This window comes from Acanthopagrus latus, chromosome 10 (assembly GCF_904848185.1).
Source record: "Acanthopagrus latus isolate v.2019 chromosome 10, fAcaLat1.1, whole genome shotgun sequence".
Lineage (NCBI taxonomy): Eukaryota > Metazoa > Chordata > Actinopteri > Spariformes > Sparidae > Acanthopagrus > Acanthopagrus latus.
The window spans coordinates 6,920,709-6,933,127 of NC_051048.1; the positions used below are offsets into that span (position 1 = coordinate 6,920,709).

Sequence of the window (12,419 nt, forward strand, 5' to 3'; positions counted from 1 at the left end):
TGAGATTACAGTTTTATATAACTGTTCCCGTAATCAGATTATTGCTTTAAATAGGATTAGAGACATGACATACCCAATGTTGTGTTTACCGTTTAAAACGTGGTTCCTAATCTTTCACAGATTGGGTTTTTTTTTTTGTTTTTTTCCCCCCTCAACTGTTTCCCTCCGCCTGAAACCTGAAGTGAAGTAAAAGGCTTCCTGGTGTTGATTGAGAAAGATTGGGGTGTTGTGTTTACATAAAAAAACCCCCCAAAAAACGTCGCCCTCCTCGCGCTGCCGTTTCCCATGAACCCTGAGGAAACACAAAACCCCTTCGGAAAAGACGAGGCTCATACAGCGAAAGGTACCCACATCAAACAAAGCGTTATCATCCAGGAGAACAACTGAGAGCGGTCAGTAAGGACACACTGTGTGTCGGCTATCAGCTCCAGGGTCCGGAACAACGAGCCATTCGATACGTTATCTATAGAATCCGTCGCACAAGATATTCTAGAAACCAGATACTCCGGAGCGAATATCACTTTTCAGCACCAGCATCAATGAGGGGTTTGATAAGATGGTTCTGCACGACGCCGCTGACTTTTTTAAAAGGAGCCCAGTACAGCAGTAGTTCTGTTACTGCCTGGTTCTGTTTGCCTCCTCCTGTGTAAACCTTGTGTACATCTGCAGAAAGTCCTCAAGCTGAGCATCTTTTTATTACGCCGGATCGTATTACCTCTGATTCAATAGCCTGCAAGGTGAAAGCTGAAGCACTTGGACAAGGATTAATGCAGGACATCTTCAAGGACTGAGCGCTGCTGACAAGTGTGTTGCTGTTCTTTGTCGGGCATGGTAATCTTTAGACGAATTTGGCATTAATACAGACATTTTTTACACTTCCTTTCTCAGGATTTCATAAGAAACATGACAGTTAATACTTTGGATTTGTAAATACAAGCAGAGGATTAGATTGCGAATCCACTGCGGTGTCTTTTTCGCCTGAAGACAAGATTTTTAGGTGTAATCTGAGCACCGGAGCGGTTTATTTTAAGGTACCTGCGTCGTTTGTTTTCAAGGGCTGCAACTATGATTAAGGGCTGCACAAACAATTGATTCATGCCTCTGAATTAGATTGTTGCTCTGTTTTACTTTCCAATTTCCTCTCAGTTTCCACACACATTTTTCATCCCAAAATGGCCACAACTTAATGATGGTGTTGACCCGCCCAGGCAAACGATTAAGAGCCTCTTTGAAATGCTAAAGATGTTCCCTCCAGAGTCTTACACGCCCTGCTGATGTCGGTAAGAGGAGGACTTTAAAACTCAACCTAAACCTTTCAACTGAAGTAAATACTTAGTTATTATAACCCAAACTTTTCCTCAACCTAACCAAGTAGCTTTTTGCCTAAAACCCGATGTTAAAAACAACGAAGGTCACACAACTTCACCCTTTTTATGTTGTGTTACTGCTTTGTTGTTTATTGCACTGGCATGTTTTAATAGTCTTCTTGTTGTTGGACGTCTCACTGCTTTGCCGATGACTTAGTGGTGTCGTTCAGTCTCAGAGTTGCTGATCTTCCATGATACAAGTTGAGGGCTGTACGATGCCTGTGACATGCAAAGTATTGGTGGTTTTGCTGTGTGTGCGTGTGTGTGTTACCTTTACTTCTGTGTATGCATCAAAATGTGTGAGTCTATGAGGTCTGCTTGCTGTACGTGGGCTTTATTTATTCACACAAGTGTCTGTGTGTGTGTTGGGTTGGGGGGGGGCGGGTGCAGAGGGCGGCCTCGCCTGGGGGATCTAGTCTGGCCCCTTAATTAATCCGCTCTCTGGCCGGAGGGTTTCTGTTATCGGTCCGTTACAGAGAAGCTGGCTGCGTCCTAAAAGCACGACCCCAGAGAGCACAACACAGGAACGAGCACACGCGTTTGTACTTCTGCACTTGTGGGGACACTCGTCGATACGAATGCAATCCCTCGCCATAAAAGTATGACTGCAGGCTTTTTAAAAAACACGTCCTGGTTAAAGTTTAACCAGGAAGTTTTGTTATTTTGATCCATGATCTGTCCCTTCATCCGGAAAATCCACCAAAAGTTATCCGTTGTCCGAGACCTGTCTTCAGTCCAAGTTTCGTGGCAATCTTTCAAGTAGTTTTTGTGCAGTCGTGCTGAGAACCCAACCAACATACAAACAGAAGCAGGTGAAAACATAAAGCGCATGTCTAACCCCAATCTCAGGCTCAAAGATTTCTGAATGTCAGCACGCCATACATCAGTCTGTGATGTGGTCACATAGTGTTCCGTAAGAATAATCAAGGAGAAAAGTTGAGTTGTCGTTTTGTCTTTAAAGATATTTCTGGAGGCTCACGGATGTTTGCTTTCTTCCCAGGATAATAAATGTTGGCGCAGAGCAAACCACAGTCAAAATCCAATGTTTGCACGGGTTGTGCCAACCTGCTCTGGTCTCCTTCTTCACCAGGATGTGCGTTTTATCTCAAAACCAAGTTCGAGATTAACCCTCGATCTGGCCCTTGAACGAGGACCGACCGAAAACGTCCTCACGGTCCAAAAATATCCTCGCTGTCAAGCTCTTAAATACCTCGGCCCTCACAAATATAGAAGACACGCGCCGGAGGAAGCATGGCACGGAAACAGTAAAGACAGGTGTGCAAGCAGTCTGAGATACAAGTTGGCATACCCGCACACTGCGTGCACAAACACACAAATATGCACATAAAAGCAGGCCGCATCATACACAAACATCACACACACACACACTCTTTCTCTCAACAACACTTTTTTTTTTTACTTTTCCTGTAACACACATCACTATCAGTTCAGCCGGCTCACCGCAAAGGAGTCCGGGTGTTTGGTTGAGATGCTCGAGCGGCGCGTGAAATCTGATTACAGTCTTAAACAGCTTCCCTCAGCGGCGGGAGGGCGAGCAGCGTTACTGCCGCCTCACTTGCCCGGCCTGGCTGCCCTCCACTCGATATTCCTTTTTTTCCTTCCTTTTCCTTTTTGTAGGTCCCTCTGTCTGCTTCACTACTCTTTATAATGGTGCTACAAGCCGGGTCAGTGGTTAGATAGACTCTCTTGTCTGCGAAAGGTCACATGTTCGGTCCCTGCGACAGGCGGCATGTGTATTCTGCCACGGTGGTCTCGAGGAAGAAACACTCTCGTGGCATGTTCGTGTTGGTTTTTTTCCCGCCGCGGCTTCAATTTCAGACACGTTCTAGTGTCAGTAGCTGAGAGTTCCTTCAAAGACGAGACTATGCATTGATGTCAAACAGAGAAATCTTTCACATGAGAGGCAGAGACAAAAGACCGGGATGCCAGACAGCCGCAAGACGAGTGGTTGAGAGTGATGTGCAGCCTTTTCTCCAGTTGTAGCCCTTCGATGCGCGATTCTGCTTCTTCTTATGTTCTTCGTGGATTTCAGGCAGAAGTAGGCATCTCATTACTGGGTGCTGAACGCTGAATTTGTCCACTGAAAGAGATATTCAGAGTCGGATCCAGAGAACTTTTTTGATCCCACCGTGGGGCAATTTGTTTGACGCTAACTCATTAGAAAAGATTGCAACGTGATTTAACGCAGCTTTGTGTTTCCGTTTCCTCTGACAGTTGTGAGGTATTTAAGAATGGCGTCAAGGTTTGAAACCAAATAGGCTTTTAGCTCCGCACAGGGAGCAGTCACCCAATATGTTCCAACCTTTTCTCTTATTCTTCGTTCACTGTTACTTCCATGTTACGTACGTTACTTAACTTACATGATTTGCTATTGAATACACAATGATATATGCTGGGAAGTAGCAGGTTTTGTGCCTAGACCTAAACAAAACTTGGTAACAAAATTTAGGTATTTAACATCACTGACACGAGCTCATTTTTTTATCGTGTGTTTGGCAGCAGACTAGTCGATTTTATAGAGATAAGATGAGTTTTCTAATCAAGCTAACGTCCACCTGACCTGTTAATCTTTCAAGCTAGTAGCCTAGCTAGTCCGTCATGAAAAACATTTGCAGTTTATGTTATAGCAGATAAACACAGTCTATGATTAATTCTTTACACTTTTCAGATATTTCCTATATGAAGAAGGTAAAAAAAATAAATCACAATCCATACTATTTCAATCTCATATCTCATACAGCCCCCCGTAGCGTAGCCTACGTGACATCACCTTTCTTATTGTGTTATCAGGTGCTCTGTTGTCGGCAACAGACATACCTTGATTTTAATGTTGGCAGATTAAACTAATATGTTTCTGCTAATCAAGCTAATGTAGGAGTTGGTTGCCAGGTTCTGTTAATTTGTTAATCTTTCAAGCGAGTAGCCTAACTAGCCGGTCATGCAAACATTTGCTTAGAAAAGTCTACGTAGCTACTAAGAACTGCTCTTACTACAGCCAGGTGACGCTAAAACCAAAGCCCACGATGCTAGATTACGATCCAATGGTCAATTGATTGAAGGAGAAGATGTCGTGAACGCACCACATCCTTGTTCTTGTTGAAAGCGTGGTCCTTTTTTTCTCTGTCTGGTGTTTTCTGAACGACCTTCTGTCCACGTATTTTCTCTCAGTTCGAGGCATTTTCTCTTTACCTCTCATCTGTGTGATCATCTGCCGGCTGGAATCACTTCCTCCACCTTCTCCGTTCCTTTCATTGCTGTGTGTGCTTCCCATTTCCTGTGTTCAGCGATGCAGCGATACAGTAAAAGTATTCGCTTCAGCATAATCTGAAAATACAGGCAAAGACAGTCATATCATTGGTGCAGGTTTATATTTTATTTTCATGCACCTTCAGAAAAAAATACCCCCTGACTTATTTTTTTTTTCATCTGACATCACTTTTTTTTCCCTCCCCTTTTTTTAAACTCCACTCTCGCCTCTTTCTTAGCTCGACACCAAAGTTTCGCCGCAGGCAGCGTGCCATCTGCTTCTGACATTTTTAGAGTGAGGAGAACGTGTGAGAACAGCGTGTTTATTGTTCCATTGTGGTTAATTATTCAGCGGGCATCGTCCGGCACACGAAGCGGGACTGACACTCTGTGAAGAATCTGGAATTCGGAGTCCGTCGCTCCGATTCCGTTCTGCTGCGGGTCCCGAAGCGACAGAACCAGAGTGAGACCCTCCTGTTGTGGGCTCAGCGGTTCTCCGTTGACCTCTCTGCGACGCTGAGTGCCAGAGCTGAGCCTGGAAGCCATTTCAGCCTCATGGATCTGAGTGACGTATTCACAGCAAGCCTTGTGGCCTGTCACATTCATAGCAGGGGAACTCTTTACCAGTGGCAGCCGGCCAGTACAGGACACATGTGTGGTCTCCCACTGACCACAAAGCTTAATTCAAAGTCAGGAAGCTTAAAGAATATTTTAACTTAAGTTAATATTACTTAAAGTGAAGTTATATAGTATGAAATCAACCGCTAACATGACAGTATTTTGTATTCTTTTATACTCATGGGTGTCATCTTTGCCACGCAGCCATTCACACCTCCGAATACACATAATTACTACCAGAAACAGCTTAAACTAACACAACAGAAGCTTAATGTTTGTGGGGTTTTTTGTTTTTTTTTTGCCTCCAGGTCTCTTATTCCCTCCTTAAATGTTCTCTCTTCATCTTAGATAAATACTCACTTCCACTCCTGGAGTGAAACACCTTCCTTTGCCAGGTCTTAATCAGAACTGGACATCCTCTCTAGCCGGCTCCGCTCGCTAATTACTCCTCAAGTTTTTTTTTCCAGGAACACCGCAATATCACGGCTTGTTTGCTTTTTAATTTCCCAATTATCACTGCAGACGCCGACCAGAATTAACCAGGGACCTTCGCTTCTACCGGTGTGATAAACGGGGTGATTTGCCTCCTATAGTGCTAATCAACAAACTAGACACCCAATTAAGCCCGTTTGACCCAGTCATAATTGGGTCTGAACGAGGACGCCGCCTTCTAAATCTGCGTTTAATTGCTTGCAGGGATTGCCACTATCAGAGCCATGTTGTATTGATCCAGTATGTATCGATCCTGCTTATTGCTGCTTGCACAGAGGCTTATCGGTTCATTTGCCTATATTGTGTTTGTAAATGCAGCAATGTTTATGCAAGGCCTGCAAAGGGTTAAGGTCCTGCGTCGGGGGTGATGGCATCCGTTTTCACAATCAGAACTATTTATTGAATGTGCCGATTTCAGAACTGTTTTGCGATGTTATCGATGTTTTTTCCCCCCACACAAAGCAACTAAACACACCACAAATGCAGTCATTTCTTTTCTAAGTAGAAACCTGTGCACGATCTCCCAGTCAGGACAGTTAAAAAGTCTAAATGAAGTGTCAAAAAGCCTGGGATTGGAAGCAATCATGTGAGTTGAAAACAAGCAAAGTGAAACCAGGTGGCCTGAAAAACAGGAAAGGGAAAGACAGGAGAGAGGAAGAAAATCATCTGTCGACAAATTTCTTGTAGAAGGAAAAAGGGAGAGAGGCCTTGAGTTGTGTTGCAGAATAATTTATATAGCCAGGGGCAGGACGGGTCTAAGAGAGGCGGAGATTTGTTTTGGGCAAACCGCTAAATAATAAATCCAGTAATATTGTTCAAGAACACAGAAATTGCCAAAAGTGTGCCTACTGAATCCTTAAAAAACAGAACATTTGTTCACAGTTGATCATTTTTAGCCGTGCATGATATTATCATTATATAATAAGATTCCTTTAACATCTCTGAACGCTCGATAACTGATAATAAGTGGAAAAACTAGTATACAGGGATAACATAGTCCTTTTGACCATATGCTGCTAACCCATGTTAACCTAAAGCTGTACAATTCACGCTGTATTCCGACCGGCCCCGGGCCAATGGTGCCTTCGGGGGAAGTCAGAATTTCCGACTCAGAAAGTTGGACACACCTCACCGACCCTGACAGCTGTAGAGTTTACTCTTTATTGGCACCTCTGTCGTATTTGTGTCTCATGAGATCAGTTTTCCAACTTATCCAGTAATACCACGTAATGTGCTGGTCTGGGTAACAGTGTCAACCCTGGCTAGAACTTGTTGTGCTGCTCTGATTCCTGACTCCTGACATAAATGGAACACACCGTAAATGTCTGCTAAAGCTGACATGTCTGCTCTGTTTACTCTCTACAGTTGATGTTTTTAAAGGGATAACCCCACAAACTTGGGGCGAAGCTGTCAGCCAGCCTCAGGGTAGTGTCTGGAGTTAGCCCGCTATGGAAGGTGCCAGGATGGAGCCAGTGCCAACTTTCCAAACCTGGAGCTAAGCATGCTTTGAAGTGTGCAGTGTAACGTATGAAAGACACACAGGCAGGAGGGAAGTTCTGCTGTTTAGGTTTGCATTTTAAGATGATGTGTCTTAGAGTTGAAATTCTGATGATTTTGGGGGATTTAGTGCATCCGTAACTTCTCTGCGATTAAGCACTCGCCTCATCCGCAGCCTTACACGCCTCTGTATCCGGTGTTTTTCCTGTTTCAACTAATCACGGCGGACCACCCTGTCGGCCTGTCCACCTCAGTAGCGTTCACGACTGGCTGATGAAAGCCGACAAGCCTTTTATACGAGCTCGTACATATTCCTCCGATGTGCCGGGCGGCCTTTAATGTTGCTGCCGTCTCCAGTCGTGACAGCATCTTTGCTTAATTGCAGGCAGCTCTTTTTTTCCCTTTTTTTTTTGGGTTTCTGCTCCGGTGCTGGCAGAATCAAAGTCCTCCGTGTTAAGATGCTCCCGGTGGGGTGTTTTGGTGGAGGGGTGAAAATATACAGTAACTCTGAGAGAAGCTGGTGTGTTTGGATTCATAAATCTTGCTCATTTGTCATGCTGATAAAGTGGAGCCTTCCGCTTTTATCTTTAGTGGGAAGGAGGAGGGGGGGATAAAAAATAAGCAGCACACTGCAGCAGAATAAACTGTCATCCAATAAAAGCAGGAACACAAAGTAGGCTGTGGTCCAAATGAACCTGCCGGATCGCTCGGCTCCCTCGCGATCCACACTAGTAATTGGCGCGTAGCTTCAGTAGAGAGCGGCGGCAGGAGGGGGGCTTTGTGAAAGTGCAATTGAAGTGAAAAAGGAGCAACAAAAGTGAAAGAGTGTTTGACACCGTGGTTAGCTCAGTCGACGTGAACCCCGCAAGTCGGGCCTGTCGGAGCAGCAGGAAGCCGCTGCTTCGTCTGGTGGAGGTGCTCCGGGGGCCTCGCCTCGGAACATCAAATTAATTTGGCAAGGAGGAAGCCTACGCCTTATGTAAATGAACAGCTGAGTTTCAAAAGCACATTGAGTTCCCTGAGCAGAATATGAATGCAGATAAATAAAGAGGAGGGAGTGATATTTTGAAAGAGTGCACCCCCCGAATGTACTCGCTCGCTGCTCGATCCTAACTAAAGACGCGGAACAGCAACCTTCGGAGCATTATGGAGCGCTTATGATTGGAATTGCTTTTTTGTTTTTGCGGTGGCAATTGAGGCGCGAGTGACAAAAGCGCAAAAATGGCCTGCTGGAATAATTAGAAACCTCTCGGGTGTTCACTTCTAACCGAGGCCGGGAGAAAATTGAAGTGGTCGCGTCTGCTGTCAAAAAAAAAAAAAAAAATGACGTGCCAACTTTTCAAAAGGTCCTTCTGCGTTGGAATGGGTTTTCTCTTGCAGAAAATGAAGCCCTCATCTTTTACAAAGGTAAAAGGTACGACACTCTTTAAAGCCATGCTAGCAGTCTCTCCCCGACTTGTCAGATGGACCGCTGTTGATTTTCGTACAGACATTTATGGTCCCCTGAGGATGCTCCTCTGTCCCGCTGATATCTGCCAACCTTGAGTCCTCAAAAATAGGGCGGTGTCATTGCTTAGGTTTTTTTTTTGGCTTGTTGATTTCCTGTTTTATTTTGTAGCTATATCCTCTGGTGTCTTGTGTGCTCACCTGTGCTCCCAGTGTTCTGTATGCGTCCCATGTCCCTGTGCTCCTCCCCAGCCTCAATTCCCCCCTCACTCCTGTGTCAAATCAGCCTTGTTCCCAGTTTCTCTCCCGTGTTAAGCCTGTGTTGTTCCCGCCCTCGTCGTCGGCTCATCTGTTTTTTCGTCCTGGCGTCGGCCCTGCGTCTCCTGCGCCTGTTCCCCCGGTTCTCGTCTGTTCCTGAATTTGCTCCCTGTGGTTTTCTGGTTTGTCCTTCATTTTTGTGTTCCCTTGGATCGGACCTTTAATGGATTTTTGATTTTTGGATTCCTAACTTCCGCTCATTAAAACTTCGCCTTTCGTTTTTAGACCAGGCCTGCCTCTGTGGGATTTGCATTTGGATGCTTTTGTTTGAATTGTCACAGCAGGATTTTTAGCATTTTCCTGCATTCTGGTGACATTTAAAGAACAAAATAAGTAAAAAGCACCCGCATTTTAATGTCAAAGAAAGTGTAAACCTGCGTTAAACTGTCACATAAAGTAATATATATGCCTTTTCATTCATTCAATCGCCCCTGATCTATAGAGAGTCTGTGCATTTGTCAGCCTCTTGATGGGGACCGACATAAAAGTCGGTTTGTACAACTCCTTTTCTTTTCAAACTTTACGTAAGAAACAAACTCTTCTCTCCAGGGCGTCTGAAATTTGTTCTCCTCACAATTTCTCCGTACGTCTCTCACTCACTGAGGAACAGCAGACTGCATGCTGTGCAGCGCCGGCGACAGGTTACGATGACTAAAAGGGGAAAATTGGAGTCCCGCAGTAAAATTGCCTGGTTTGTTGGAGTTTTGGGGTTTAAGATTATTCGCTTTTGTTGCTATTTTTCCTTTTCTTTTCTTTCACGTTGGTTTGTTGAATATGAATTAATGGAAATAGGGGAGCCTTTAAATACCTGTCGCTGCTATTTCTGCTAATCAAAGAAGACAGAGGCGCCCACTGTGGAGGACCCCATGCTTAATTTGTGTCCCCTTGGTCACTGGTGAGCCAGTGGCGAGGCGTCTCTCATCTTCCACAAACACAGACGGTAGACACGGGAAGTGATGGAAATAGCAGAATTGAAAAGAGAGCTAGAGAGAGAAGTTCAAACCCCGGCCACCTCTGATAAAGCAGCTTTAGTCCCGTTATTAAAAACTCAACACCTTCCACCTCAGCCACTGCTGGCAATCAGACATTATCACCCGAGGGTTGTGGGGGTGAAGCACGGCGCGTCCTGCTGAGGTTTGTTCAGCTGTCGTGGGGTGAGTTTATATGCAAAAGAAACAGAAGATGTACTCGGTAAAAGGGGGAACGTGGTCTCGCTGGTGTTTTTCTGTCTCTCCCTCTCGTTCCTCTCTCTGGATTTGGCTTAAGGGCGCATGCCGGTAAAGAAATTATCTAAAAGGCTTTCATCAATAAGTACAAGGCCCGCGATGTTGATTGTGCCAGCTCAATCAGTCTCCAGCCTCTTTCATTTTCCCTCTCCCGTGTTCTCTGCTTGTCTTTCGTCAAATCTCATCTTTCTCTCTCTGCTGCCCTCCCCCCAACCCGTCCTCCCGTCCCACCCCCCTCCACCGCTCTCTCATCACTCTCTCTGGGGGGTCATTTAGGGTGAGATAGAGCCTGTATCTGCGGGTCCACGGGGAGTCTACCCTGCAGACAAGTAATGATCCAGACACACTCCGGGGCGCGCTCGTGCACAGAGCGCACACACACACACACACGAGCAAGCGCAGCTGCGTACACCGACGTTAACATACGTGTTCCGAGTGCAGACACGCACTCGGGTCGACTCCCTCCCCCTGTATGTCTCTAGCAGGTCCAGGAACAGGGCGGGGCTGATGCTTGAAAAGCACCGTGGGGACACTTGCCGGAGAGCCCTATAGCTGCCTTTACTGCTAAGATAAAGGGTTAGAGGGTAGAGTGATGGAGAGAGGAAAAGCCCAGTGGAGACGAGGAGGAGGAGGAGGAGGAGGAGGAAGAGGAGGAGGAGTGGAAGCCAGTGAGGTGCAGTCTAGATTAAAGTAATGAGGGTTGGAGGGAGACCGTGGGGAGAGGGCGATAAGAGAAAGAGTCGGAGCGCAGACGGAGGCTGCGATGTTGTCCGAGCTCGAGGCTCCTACAAAATATGAAAGCGCCTGATTCACATCGACGCAGCAGCAGCAGCGCCAATTCTGCCGTGCACTCACCCAATTAGAGTGATCATTAATGGATTAAAGCTTTAACTGATTAAAACTGTATCAGAGATGGGCACACGTACATCAGAAGAGTAGCTTGTTACAAATTACAGATGCTTGCTTTTCAGATCTAACACAATAAAATACAAAATGCTGGTATGAGAAAATGTATGTAACTAAAATAGTTAATTGTGATTTTAAATAATTCAAAAAGACATTCTATACACATCGAGATCATTAAATTTTAGCCTTTTAGCAGCTTTGATTTATGGAAAGCCAATTTCCACCCGGTTAAAAGAGAAAAAGACAAAGAAGCTTGATGATAATTCCTATTGTGAATCATAATTATGACATAAAAAATCTAACATTATGAAACACAAAGTCATAAATATGAGATGAAATAGTCAAATGATTAAATAAAAAGTGATAAATGTGGGATAAAAAGTAATAATTTGATAGAAAGTAAAATATTAAATACAAAGTGGACTTTATGAGATTAAAAGCCAACATTTATTGCATAATCCTTACTTTTCATTTCATAATGCTGACCTTTTATCCAATTTCTGACTTTCCTTGTCACTCTTTTTTTTTTTTTTTCCAAAATAAAGCCAGCGGTGTTCTCCTGAACCGTGTAGCTCACGTCCTCTGGATATGACAATGGTAACGTCTGTCCTTATTCCTATGAGGAAATTAAAGACCTTTCTTTGGAGCCATGTTTCCCCGCAAAGCCCCACCCTGTTTAACCGCTAAGAGCTCAGACAAAAGGTAATATAAAAGTGTGTTCGTGTAGAGCTCAGCTGGATTGAGTCAGAAAAATGTTCAGGGCTTTGAACTCATCACTGGAGGTTATGCAGACTGTTTTTCGTGCTGCTGCAGCGGAGAGAAGCCTCTGTCGTGTTGACTGTGGCTGACATGTCTTCCTGATATTGCCTTCATGTACCCATCTGGCCCCCTATTTTGAAATGGGTTTAAAAATATCTGGAGGATCTGTGGCTTTACCAAATGGCATAAAGTGGAAGGAGGTACGGCCGTGGAAAAATAATTTCCAGCCTTATATCTCGGATTGATTTGGAGGATTTTCAGAGATAAAGCCTCGGACGTAAGCAAACAGCCTTCCTGGAGAATGAGCAGATTTCTTAGATCGCTCAGTACATCCTTTGAGGATTTCTTAGAACTTAACAGCATTTTTTCCCCCACTCCCCCTCCCCCCCCGACACACTCCTCATGGTTAATACAGTAGCTCTCCACAGTGTTTCATAGTTTTTTTTTTTTTTTAAAAAAAGGTCCTAGCATTTCACTTTCCCACTCTTGAGTAAATCCTCAAGCCATCGGGAGAATAAAGGCT

At 44.7% G+C, this 12,419-nt stretch overlaps 2 protein-coding genes across 2 annotated transcripts in view; one reads left to right on the forward strand and one right to left on the reverse strand.

Moving 5' to 3' along the window:
* Positions 1-12,419, reverse strand: part of LOC119027132 (copper chaperone for superoxide dismutase-like) — a 54,275-nt gene that overhangs the window by 22,391 nt on the left and 19,465 nt on the right. Inside the window, exon 3 of the mRNA XM_037112036.1 lies at positions 4,578-4,712. The gene's annotated coding sequence lies outside the window, so the exon portion shown is untranslated. The remainder of the gene's footprint in view (positions 1-4,577; positions 4,713-12,419) is intronic.
* gal3st3 (galactose-3-O-sulfotransferase 3) overlaps positions 1-12,419 on the forward strand; it is a 33,608-nt gene that overhangs the window by 7,197 nt on the left and 13,992 nt on the right. The gene's annotated exons all lie outside the window — the stretch shown is intronic.